Source organism: Oreochromis aureus, linkage group 11 (assembly GCF_013358895.1).
Source record: "Oreochromis aureus strain Israel breed Guangdong linkage group 11, ZZ_aureus, whole genome shotgun sequence".
Classification (NCBI taxonomy): Eukaryota; Metazoa; Chordata; class Actinopteri; order Cichliformes; family Cichlidae; genus Oreochromis; species Oreochromis aureus.
In genome coordinates this window covers 33213792-33226042 of record NC_052952.1, presented here as the reverse complement: position 1 = coordinate 33226042, position 12251 = coordinate 33213792, and positions in this window count along the sequence as shown.

Below are 12251 nucleotides of genomic sequence, written 5' to 3'. Positions count from 1 at the left end.
ACATCATATCAGCACTCAAGAGTTAAAATGTACCAGACTTTTTGGACATTTTGTAAAATAACAACAACAACAAAATTTGCAGGTGGTTAAATATCCAGAGATTTTTCTCTGGGTTTTAGTTGCCTCATATCTGTCTAATGTTAAATAGGCCATTGTGTGCTAACATGTTTACCATGGCAACTTAATGAGGTGATAACATGTTGATGCTATGTTTACAGCTTGTTTGTTTTGACCTGCGAGTGAAAGAATGAATTAATGCAGGATTACCAGGATAAAAATGTTTGGCTGATGTAAAGCAGCAAAAAACATTATTTATTCTGACTTCCATTAACGTCAGACCTTATCAAATCAAAGACAGTGGGAAGGGATTTCTTTCTCTCACACTGACTGGCTCAGCAGTGCTCATTGCTGCCATGGGTGGCTAATTTATTTTAATCACAAGCTGAGTGCACTACACTTTTTTTCACTTCTTGTTTTTTCTCTCCAAGTTCCAAGGAAGATTAGCTACCACCTGGAGAGTTTGTATTTTTGTAACTGTTAGGATTCTCAACACCTCCCATGTGCTGTGTTTATTTTTAGTTTGAATTTTCATTTAAAAAGGATATGAGGCCTTGTAGTAACATAGTTAGACAGGCCATTAGTTAAAAACACACATGCATGCAGCAGGTCAGTAATTAGATTTCTTCCATATCCTTAGATCTGTTGTGTTCTTTTTTTGGATGATTTGGACTAATGGTACAGGAAGCTCAAAAGTACTCCTTTCAGTTTACAATTTTACAAACAGCTAAGATTCAAAGACTTCCCTTTGTATCTATTTCAGCATTATTATTCACATGGAGCATAAATGATTTTGAAACATTTTGCCTTGGTTCTAATGATGTCTCCACTCTGAAGTCCCAAAAGTCTGATTTACCGATTTCTTAGTGTTCTGCATATTTGTCACACTTACGTGTTTACGATCGTCAAACAAATTGTAATATTAGACAAAGATCATCTGAGTAAATATACAATGGAATTTTTAAATGATGATTTCAATGTTTAAGGGATAAAGGTAATCCAAACATACCTGGTAATTGCTCCTCTTGCTAACCATGAATTAACTGTCATTTACCACATTTTTTGGAAAGCCGAGGTCAGTGTCACTAAACACACTAGGGTCTGATTACTGGCAGACCTGTTGAATCAAGAAATCACTTGATTCAACAGAACCTGTCTGAACATCAGACAGGTTCAACATCATGCCACGAGCCAAAGAAACACTGGAGAAACAAACATCTATGATATTAACTAACATCTAACAGTGGTGAAGCTTCCCAGGAGTGACTGGACTACCAAAATTACTCCAAGATCACATCAGTGGCTTACCAAGAGGTCACAAAAGAACCTAGAGCAACACTGAAGAACCGCAGGCTTCACATGGTTCAGTTAAGGTCAGAGTTCATGATTCAACAATAAGAAAGAGACTGGGCAAAAACGGCATCAAAATGACATCAGTGGGAGAGTTCAAGGAGAAAACCACTACTGACCAAAAGCAACCTGAAGGGTTGTCTCACATTTACCAAAAAAAAGATCTGGAAAATATCCTGTTGACAAGACAAAAGTTTAACTTTCCAGAAGGTTTGATTCCCCTTATATCTGGCATGAAAGTAACACAACATTTCGGAACATCATACTACCAGTGTAATATGATGGTGTGATGGTCTGGGGCTGTTTTGCTGCCTCAGGACTTGGAAGACTTGCTGTGGTCAATGGAACCACGAATTCTGCTGTCTACCAAAACATCCTGAAAGAGAATGTCCAGCCATCCGTTCGTGACCCCAAGCTGAAGCACACTTGGGTTCTGCAGCAGAACAATGATCCAAAACACACCAGCAAGAAAAAAAAAATGAAGACTTCGGAGTGGCCTAGTCAAAGTCCTAACCTGAATCCGATTGAGATGCTGTGGCATGACCTTAAACAGGCGGATCACGCTCAAAAACCCTCCAACGTGGCTAAATTACAACCATTCTGCCAAGATAATGAAGGCCAGAATTCCTCCACAGTGGTGTAAAAGACTCATTGCCAGTTATCGCAAACGCTTGATTGCAGTCATTGCTGCAATCAAGGGTTGCCCAACCAAATGTGGGTTTAGGCAGCAATCACTTTTTCAAACAGGGCCATGAAGGTTTGGATTTTCCTTAATAATAAACATCTTCATTTAGAAAGTGCATTTGGTGTTTATTTGTGTTATCTTTGTTTAATATTTAAATTTGTTTGATGATCTGAAACGTGTGCCAAACACATAAATCCATCCATCCATTCTGTTCCGCTTATTCTTTTCAGGGTTGTGAGGGGGCGCTGGAGCCCATCCCAGCTGTCTTAGAGCAAGAGGCAGGTTACACCCTGGTCATGTTGCAGGGATAACACATATGCACAGACAACCATTCTCACTCACATTCACACCTATTTAGAGTTTCCAATTAACCTGACCCCGCTGACTCCATGTCTTTGGACTGTGGGAGAAAGCCAGAGAACCCACGTAAACAGTTGGGGAACATGTAAACTCCACATAGAAAGACCCCAGTCTGGTGATGGAATTGACCTCAGGACCATCTTGCTGTGAGGCAACAGTGATAACCACTGTGCTGCTCCTCAATCATATAAAAACGCAGAAAAGCAGGAAGGGACAAAGACTTTTTCCCACCACTGTATTGCCTGTTATTCAGGTTTCTCTAATCACCTGCCTTAATTGCAGGCTGTTTATTTTTGTTATGTTAAAGAAATCCGATTACTGCAGTGAGGCAACAGTATCACAGTTACTTATGTGCATTGAGTAGCCAGACTGATTATTGTTTGTCTTTCTCGCTCTCCTCTTTTACACATCCTTTTCAGCCTTTGTTGATGACACTCAGGCTTTTGTTTTCTCTCAGATACCTACACACTCATTCCTAGAAAGTCATTCTGTTGCATTTCTCTCACTTCTCTCTTGTTTTCCTTTCACTTAGTCACTCTCTCGATTACTTTTTTCATGATTTTTCTTTTTCTTCTTCTCCCCTTCTCTCTCTCTCTCTCTGGCTGGTTGTAATCAGACTCAACAGGAGGTGATATGAGGCTGCTGCTCTGCTGCTTTCCTCTTTGCTCTCCACACACGAAAAACACACACACAGGGTCTCTAGAAATGAAACACAGGAACAAAATAATCTATAGATACTCGACCCACAGTCACATATAAAAACAGACTCACTGTGACATATAGAAGGTGCAATCAGAAAGTTCCAGGTCTCCACATACACAGTAGAAAACCTGCCGGTTTTAAGTTTGTCCCCGTCAAGGTCGTCTCCTTGTGTATCGTTGGACCACTTCCAGCACTGCTGGTATTTTTGGATCTCTCACAGGACTTTGTATTGCAGGGGCACCTCTGCAGAGCACCTAAGAACTGAAATTCATTTTAGAGAAATGGCTGTAGTTGCAGGGAACCAAAGATCTACAGTTGCTCCTGAAGGGTCCTTCCAAGGCCAGATGATATATATATATATATATATAATCTCTCCAGGGTGTCCTGGGCATGGGTGGAAATCCTCCAAAGGGAGGCGCCCAGGAACCATCCTACAAGATGCCTAAACCACATCAACTGGTGGCTTTCGACACAGAGGAGCAACAGTTCTACTCCAAGCTCTTTCCAGATGTACGAGCTTCTCTCCCTGTTTCTGAAATGTGAATTATACTTCTTCGTCAGATCTATGTTGGGACTTATGCCATAACTGGAACCCAATTTTAACAGTACAACGCAAATCCACATCGGGTTCACACATACCACAACAACTTGAATGGCGTGGAAGGTTGTAATAAAAAGAAATACATTAAAAAACGGAGTTCCTGGTACTACGAAAGTTAGTGCGTACATTTGCTGCAGAAGTCTAAATCAAGCTTGAGGCTGAGCCCAGCCACCCTACGAAGGAAACTCATTTTGATCGCTTGTTTAGTGACAAGCAGTCAAGCTGCAGAGCTTTGCCCAGAAGTGGGAAACCAAGGCTCTTTTTGGAGGCAGACTATGACAATACTTCAAGTAAAAGTCCCTTTGAGGTCAGGGGTTAAAATTGGACTTTTTAATCTACCTTATGTTTCCACTGTTTTTGAACCCTGTTAACTTACATGAAGGACTGAAAAAGTACATTAAACGCCTGCTGAAAACCACAACCAAATAGTTTTACTGCTACTCCTACTAATTTGAATATCAGTATCAGTTTCAAACCTCCACCAATTTAAAGTCTGTGAAGTAGAACAACAGAAACAAGCATGAATACTCTGGCTGTTTTATCTGTTTTATGATGATTCAGTTGAGAAAACTTTAAAAAAAAATGGCCTTTTGGGTAAGCTTTCAAGAGTCATATCACCATGGTGGTAGGTGGACAGTCAAAACAAGTTATATGAAATGCCTCCCTTTCTGCACTTTGATATCAGATTCATCATCTAGTTTTGATTTCTTAAGTGACAAAGTAACCATGATAATGTTAATGTTAATGATGATAATTTTAATTTTGAGGGGGTCAGTTAAGAACTTTTTCAGATTTGGTTGATTTTATACTTGGGAATATCCACTTGTGAGCATCAGCTGTGTTGGTGTAAGGTTTAATATAAGATTGTGGCTTAGGTTAAAATGTGCCCATTAAGTATGTAAAGATTACTTATTAAGCGCTTTTCACAGGCAGTCACAAAAAGAGTATTAACCCCGAGCACTGAAAGGGATGCTCAATTAATATATCTATATTAACTTAAAGTTAATGAAGTCCTGTTTTGACTGAGCCCATAAACTCATACGGAAAGCATTTACTGAGGTCACACATCAAGGGAGCTGAGGGTCATTTTCTCAAAGACTTCTCTACAACTGAAAGTGTTTGTACAACCCGAGGAGTCACCTCTTGGTGCCATTAGAAAGAAAACAACTTTAAGGTTCTTCTTGGCTCCACTTTTCACACCCAGAGGCTACACCCATCTTTCACATACAGTCTGGCTTAAATGTGCCACAGAGGGGTTCCGACCGAGTGTCCATTTATGACAAGCTGCGAGTAAGGTTGATCTTACGATTGCACAGCACCGACACCAGAAGACACCCTGTGCTTATTTCTGAGATGCCAGCAGCTTAAATAAAACTGGAGTATCTGACCCTGTGGACCTGAGGACAGACACTGCTCTGTTTACTACAGCCCAACCTACAAACACTCATATGTGTTATTTTTACAACCTTTTTTCTGCAGTCCAGGTGTGCTACCGTAAGGCACACACATGCATACACATATACAGGTGTCCAAAAGAACTGTCATCACACACAGACCAAAATATACATAAACAACATGCAGTCAAACTCCGTGCAACATTCAGTTTGGTTAAAGTAACAGAGTTCTACTTTAGCAGCAGCATAAAAGGCTCTGTTAGGTGATGAGAAATCTCTTCTAAACAACAGTAAGTCCTGTCAAACAAAGTGTCTAGCTTTTCAAACTTTGCCTTGCATTTGTGGTGTGGTTCAAATGAAATCATCAGTGCACCCTACAGGCTCAGGGCTGGGTTTTTTTGGTGTTTTTGGTTACTGTCATAAAATTTTGTAGATTTGTCTGTTGTAGGCTTTTTGTCAGCAGCCCTTCATAGGGGAAGTGGCAACAGACTGTTACACCAGAAATGAAACATGGTTCTGAGACATCTGTTCTCAACCCAAGATTCATTTTACACCACAATGTCAACAACTCACTTTACACTGCCTCAGGCAAATTAACCTTCCACTTGTTTGTGTTAGACTACACAGATGAGCCAAGCTCATTTGGAAGCTGGGAAAAGAGAAAACGGTTGGCGCATCTGACATCTGACTCATGGGTCCTGCTTTTACACCTGATGTCAATGTGTAAAAGAGTTAGGCAGGGCTTTCCAACAGTAACAAACACGGCTGTTCCCAGGCTGAGACAAGCTTTGTGAATGAACATTGTTCGCTTTTAATTCGCTTTCTGCTGCTACTTATAGCTTTGCTGCCTGTGTTAGTGGAATAAGGTGGGACTCATCTTCCTTTTTGTCTTGCTAGTGTGTAAAAATGTACATGATGCAGTTACACCTTAGTGATATCACAATGGAAGTCAGAGCTCAGTCTCACCTAATTGAAGACCTGATCTGCAAAACAACTTAATTTGCGCCTCTGTTATTAGTTTCACAAGCTGCCTTAATTCTGATCTGTGAAGCATGTCAACATTAAGAAAGAGAACTGCTGATTGCAGTTTGAGCAAACAAAATGACTCATTCATGCATCTCACAGGGCTCTGAGTAATATTTCATCATTCTTCAGATACTGTTAGCTCTTTAAGTGGCCTTTATTGTTGTTGGTGTTGTTATCGCTCTCAAAGATATTGCCAATGAGTATCCTTCTATACCTGTGTACCTGCATTCATGAATGTTCCCTGCAGCAGAAGTCACTAGAGCCTGATCAATACAGGAGTTTTAAGTCTATTACTGATATCTGGTGATATAAGCCAATATTGAATTTTCTTTCTGACAGATTTCCCCAAAATTTGTAACAAATTTCACACATTTTTTTACTTGTTTATGATGTGGCCAACTTATTTTTCTTCCACACCTAGGTGAGGTAAAACATGACACTGATGATGAAATTAGCAGATAATTAGTTTAACTAACCAAAAGCGAAGCAAATTTTTTGGAGAAGCTTCCCCTCAAAGTAAATCATTTTACTTGCCATTTAAATGCTCCAAAAGACCAAAAAAACATCACAAACGTGTTACAGAGTTGTTGACATCTATCAAAGTGTCCATGCCCTTAACGTTAAGCTTTAACAAAATCCAGATGGGAAGTTTTGTTTTTTAAAGGCTGTAAACATGTTTTTTAGTGGTGCTAACTTAATTGACTCACTGTTGGAGACAACCTTCAGTGGTCAATGCAGGTAACGCAGGAACCTATATTTGTGTTGTCTACATAATCCAGCTCCAGAGGTTGCTTGGTATGGACTTTATAAAATACTTTGTGACTGATGCCACGGTAATATGTTTCACTTACTTGCCTCACTAAACTCATGTGGAAACAATTTTTTGAGCTGTAAAAACATGCCAACAAAGACAAACTGTATATACATGTGCATGTTTGCACGCGTGTGGCTGTGTGTTTGAGCATGGAGTTCATACTGTATACAAGAAGCATGCTTATTTACACCTGTGCTTCCTCACAGATGTGTCGTGTTTGTATGGGTTCACAGCTGAAGTTCAAATGTTCCCTGCGGTCTGAGCAGGACCGTACCAGTGTGTACATGTGTGTTTATGCATGTCATAGTGTAAGTGTGGCTTCTTATTCCCAGACATGCTTAACCTAACCCTGGTTTTGGCTCTGCTCTGGCACACACAGACACACAAACGCAGACTGGCCCACTGTAACGCTGCTGCTGCTGCTGAAGGTCAGACGGCATTGACCGCTCCTGAGCTCCGGCCGCCAGTATCGACTACAAATGAGACACTTTCCTTGATCAAAGCGATATCTGCCCACACACACCCCCACACACTATCTATCCAGACAGACAGACGGTTGGTGACATCATCAGCCGCCTCTTCAAGAGTGAAAAATAAATAAATAAAAACAGAATCAAATATAATAAATGTTCTCGAGTGCTGTGAGAGATTCCTCCCTGCTATCACTGCCTTCAGGCTCTACTGCTGCAGCCATTTTGCACAGCACATATGTTTTCAATTAATCCTGAATTCCCTTTCTCCACGTCCGCCCCCCCACCATCTCCCCGATCCCCCCGCTGAGCCCAGTTACAGAAAATAAGTTTATTCTGTATCTGAAGCTGCTGCTCTCCCTTTCTGTTCGTCTTTGCCCTCCCCTGCCTTCTATCTTCCACCCCTTTAAGCATGTCATCCACAACCGCACGCTGGCTGTGGAGAATGTGTTTTTTAACCTTGACTCGCAGGTGTCGGTGGCAGAATGGGGCATTATTTGTCACCATAAATAGCGGTTAAGCAGTGGCGGCAGCCCTGCAGGAAAAGCCCCAGTGCGCCGCATGCAAGTGCAGCCTGGGATACTTCATTAATCTTGCTGTCACTTCCGTGACGCTTTTCATTAGTCATAAGGCTATCTGATCAACAGGCACACTCTCGACGTTTCAAAGCCGTCCACCAGCAGCCAAGAGAGGAGTGAGGGAGAAGCTGTAGAAACAGAAAGGAGAGAAATGAGACCTCAACTGAATCAAAGGAGGACTTCTGATTGTGTTGGCCTCAAACAAATCAAAGTCTTGTGGGGAATAGACTCATGTGGCGCCACAGAGAAACCGGCTGACTCTTAAATAGAAACATTTTGCCATACACTGAGTTAGTAAGTGAATATTTCGGTCCAAGAGCTGAAATCCATATGTGTGTTATTTGTTATAATTTGTTTGGGCCATTTGTTCTAAAACTATTTATTTTAGCAGAAACAATCTGTGTTTTGAGATTTTCATGAAATCAGACGTTGTTTTCGGTGCTATTTAAGGTCAGCACTTTTTCACCAAAAGCCAGATTTGCATTTACAATATTTATTCATTTTTTACTTTGTGTTGGTGCGGGCCCTCAGTTCATCCACCGTCTGAAACAAGCAGTTTTAGCTCCCGCGTGTTTAAGGCCAGCTTATAGTGTTAGAAATACACCATATAAATAAGACTGAATTGAACAGGGGGAAATTTTTTTTAAATCATGCTGCAATGAAAACCCAAAATGTTAATATTGGGTACACGATGTCCCAGAGTAAACATCCTTTGATTAGGATGTGCAGGATGTTCAAATCAAGGGTCAGTGTTCTTTTTGTTTCTTGTTTTGTGAATCTCTCTGAATCCTCCGTGCTGACAGTCACAGTATCCACGCAGTACTCTGTAACTATCTGTTTCCAATTACTTCAATTGTTAAAAGTGTGGAGTTGGTCGTGGAGGATGTTGAAAGGCGTTGCGAGGACCCTTTGATCCTCTCTGCTGAGAAACTCGAAGGCAAAAAAAACATAGAATCAACAGTTTGGCAAGCGGTCGAGCATTAGAGAGTATGCAGACGCAGCATTTTCAGTCTGATTACCTGAAGCCCCATTTCTATTCCATTTCCAATCTTACAGCAACCGTAAGTGTTGCCGCTGCAGTTTCACGTGTCATTTTATTCCTTAACTGCTGCAGGCTGACAGCCATCGTAGCCGTCCCTCAGAGGAGAAAAACAGCACATACCTTCGGTCAATACCTCATATAATATTGATGATATCCTCAAAAATACAATTATTCTCAGCAAAGAAGCCTTTGTATGACTCATTGCTGTAACTGGAAGCAGTTGTGTGCTTTACTCTCACGCCAGGTTCCCTTCAAAGTACGGCCACTTGTTTTAGATGGTGTATATCAAATTCCAAAATAAAAGCTCCTCCAACTGTTTTGGTTAGCCCCTACAGGTACAAGCAGTTGTCTCCTCCCTGTTTGCTGCTCACGTAATGATGTAAAACACATGGGGAGGAAACGGTGGGAAACCAGATTCAATCCCAGCAGGCTTAGTGGGAGGGACGCAGGCCGCAATGCCTTCGGCGCACATGTCGGTGGGCTACACACAAGCCGCATTTGACATGGTGCAGTTTTATGTAGCCGTGCAGTTCATAAACCCTCTATCACAGTCATACGCTGTCAGCGTAATACTCGGTCTGCAAGCTAGTGCTGGAGTCGACGTGAGCCAGAGCGTTCTCATCTGGAGTTGAGTTTCCACGAGTGCAGTTATGACATTTCTCTCCGTGAATGACTCATAATCGCTCCAAATAAAAATGAAACGCTTCAGCTTATTAATTTCTGTTTTATTTTTTTCAGCTCTCCGTTGTCATGACATTTCAGGTCGGGGCTCTCGATAGGTGTGGCGGCAAAATGGATGTTGCAGATTGTTACAACATATTGCATTACACTGACTTGTCGGGGTGGATGAGTTGACACAAATATTCATCGTGCCTTTGCTGCGTGAGAATAAGAGCTGAACCCTGACACAAATGCAATGCAGAAATGTTGTTTTCAGTCTGCCTTTAAACCCGAGTCAGGTGGTGTGACGACAGCAGTAAACGGATAAATGATCTCCCTTTTTTTAATAAAAAATTGTCCAGTTTGTTTTTGGGAATGTTTCTGTTTGTTTTTGACAGACAAAATATGATTCCCTCCATATAATTTGTATCTTTACATTTTAAAGTACATTTTAAGAGAGTTCCTCCGTCCTTCATATTGTGTATTTTAGAGATGATCGTAAAGGGTCTTCACTGTTAAACTTCCCTTTTTAATTGTTGTATAGTTGTTTCTTATCAAAGTGTGTACATTATAATAACAGTAATCACTCCTAGAGGAGCTAAATCAGGCCATTACTATTGTGACAGCTGCTGTCCTCTGAGGAGGATCACATTTTTCAGAGGATATAAACTCAAAATATATTTCTTCAATTGATTACTCCTATAAGTAGTTCTGAGTCATTTCCTCATCAAATTACCCTAAAATTTTAGGTATACCCAAGTTTGTGACTTTCCACACCCATATCTCATTTGAGAGATACACAGAGTACATCAACACCAAGGCTTTTTATTTAAAACTAAGGCTTTTGGATGTCAGATAGAAAATTCCTGGATTGTGATTTCTTGATAATCACAAATATGGAAAAGATGCTGCAGATAGTCAGCTTAAAATATGCCAGAACATTATTGGTAGTCTGACATTCCTCTTTTCCCATGACTTCTTATGGCCATGCTCTGGTACTGTTCTGACTTCCAATCCATTTTCTACCCACGACTACCTTAAATTCACTACTTAACACAGGAACTCGCTGAGTGTGTCTCCATGACATTGTGTCTTACGCTCAGAGGGTCTCCGAGTGGAGCATTTAGTCAGCACTGGGTTTTTTATTTTGAAAATTGACCAAAGTCACTGCCCTAATCATCTGCTGTATGCACATCAAATGTTTAATTATTTTTCCTTTTAATCAACTTGCGTAAAGAGTTACTTCTGAGTCTGATCAAATCACAAGTGTGGCCTTGAGTGGGTACAATCAGCCTTGAATCTGGAAAAGCCACGCCCAGGTCCACCTTAATATTGGTTCAAGCAAAGAAATCGAGCATTTTTCTGTTTTCAATAAATAACTAACCCTCTATTTTTGAAACAGTCCTAAAACTCTTGCCTGGATGGAGAAAACCAGCGTGGATGTTTGAAACCAGTCAAATCTGGCATCAGCCTTCATCAGCCATCTCATCATATCAACAACCTCTGATACTAGAATGGAGGTTATTAAGTGTGTCATAAAATCTCATGATCTTAATTTGTTCCCTTAATTGTTCACTCCTCTCAGGAAGACTCATGCTGCGTGTGCAGTGATGAGAAAGAAGAAAAAGAAGGTGGAATAAAATAGTTGAGCAAAAGATCTGAATACATAAATAGAGCAGGCGGAAACGAGTCTTCGCTCGGTTCTAGTTGAATGCTTTTATCAGTCTGCAGGAGACTTCTATTACACTGAATGTTTTGGTAGTGAACCCTTCATTTAAGAGCCTAATCTCCTCCAAAGATTCCTTATCATACAATATATGATTCGCCCTCCCTTGACAAGCTCCTTATCTTTGAGGAAAAGAAGAAAAGAAAAAAGAAGTCTGATTTTCAAAGGTTGGCAATTCATAAATGCTTGCTCTCAGAGTTAGAAATCCCCGTTAGTCAGAAACATTTTTCAGGAGCATTTATTTTATAGAATTACAATAGAAGAGAAAGTCCGGTAACCTTGATCTGAAAACATCACATAGTCCAGGCAGAAAACATCAAGGAAGTCATGCTCCAGTAATAAAACCAATTCCAGATTTATTCTGCAGCTTGGCTGTTGTGATTCCCTCCACTTCTGTTTCCCTCTCTCCTTTCAATCTCCCGCTCCCTCTTTCTTTTCACTTTATCTGTCTTTACAGCTTGTAAAGCCGAACAGCCAGAAAGAGACGAGCGGAGGTATTGATCTCTGGGGGAGGGAGAACTGCTGCAGTCTAACGAACACAAATTGATGTCAAAAGCTCATCACTCGCCTAAAAGACAAGTTTGCCTCAGATAAATGTTTACCACTGTTCAAAGGGATCTCACGGAAAAGAGGAGATTAGCCAAAGTGCTTAGACAAAAGGAGGCATCAAAGTTTGAAGATTATTAAGCGGGAAGAGCTTTCTGAGCTCAACAGAGCTCACATCTAAATGTCAGCTCTGGTGTTTTCATCTCGTCTTCCACTTTACTCCTTACTTACGTCTTTAGA